At 34.4% G+C, this 273-nt stretch overlaps 1 protein-coding gene across 23 annotated transcripts in view; it reads right to left on the reverse strand.

Annotated features, from left to right (window-relative positions):
• rims2a (regulating synaptic membrane exocytosis 2a) overlaps window positions 1-273 on the reverse strand; it is a 206,111-nt gene that overhangs the window by 33,485 nt on the left and 172,353 nt on the right. The window lies entirely within an intron of this gene.

A 273-nucleotide genomic window follows, 5' to 3' on the forward strand; every position in this document is an offset into this window, starting at 1 on the left:
TGGATGGAAAAAAATAGACTTTTTACTGCAGAAATGAAACCCTGAGTTCATGAAAGAAGCTGGAAAAGATGCTGCCACGTTTTGATGATGAAAAATATGACCCACATAAAGCAGCTGTGTTAGAAAAGAGAAAATAATGACCGCAGGAAAGAAATAAAAAAATCTTCACTTAATGGCAGAAAATGACAGAGCAATAACAACAGGAAGGAATGAATAGAAAAGTAGAAAAGCTAAAAAAAAGGAAGATCTTTCGGACACCTGGAAAAAAGAAAC

This window comes from Oryzias melastigma, linkage group LG16, assembly GCF_002922805.2.
Source record: "Oryzias melastigma strain HK-1 linkage group LG16, ASM292280v2, whole genome shotgun sequence".
Lineage (NCBI taxonomy): Eukaryota > Metazoa > Chordata > Actinopteri > Beloniformes > Adrianichthyidae > Oryzias > Oryzias melastigma.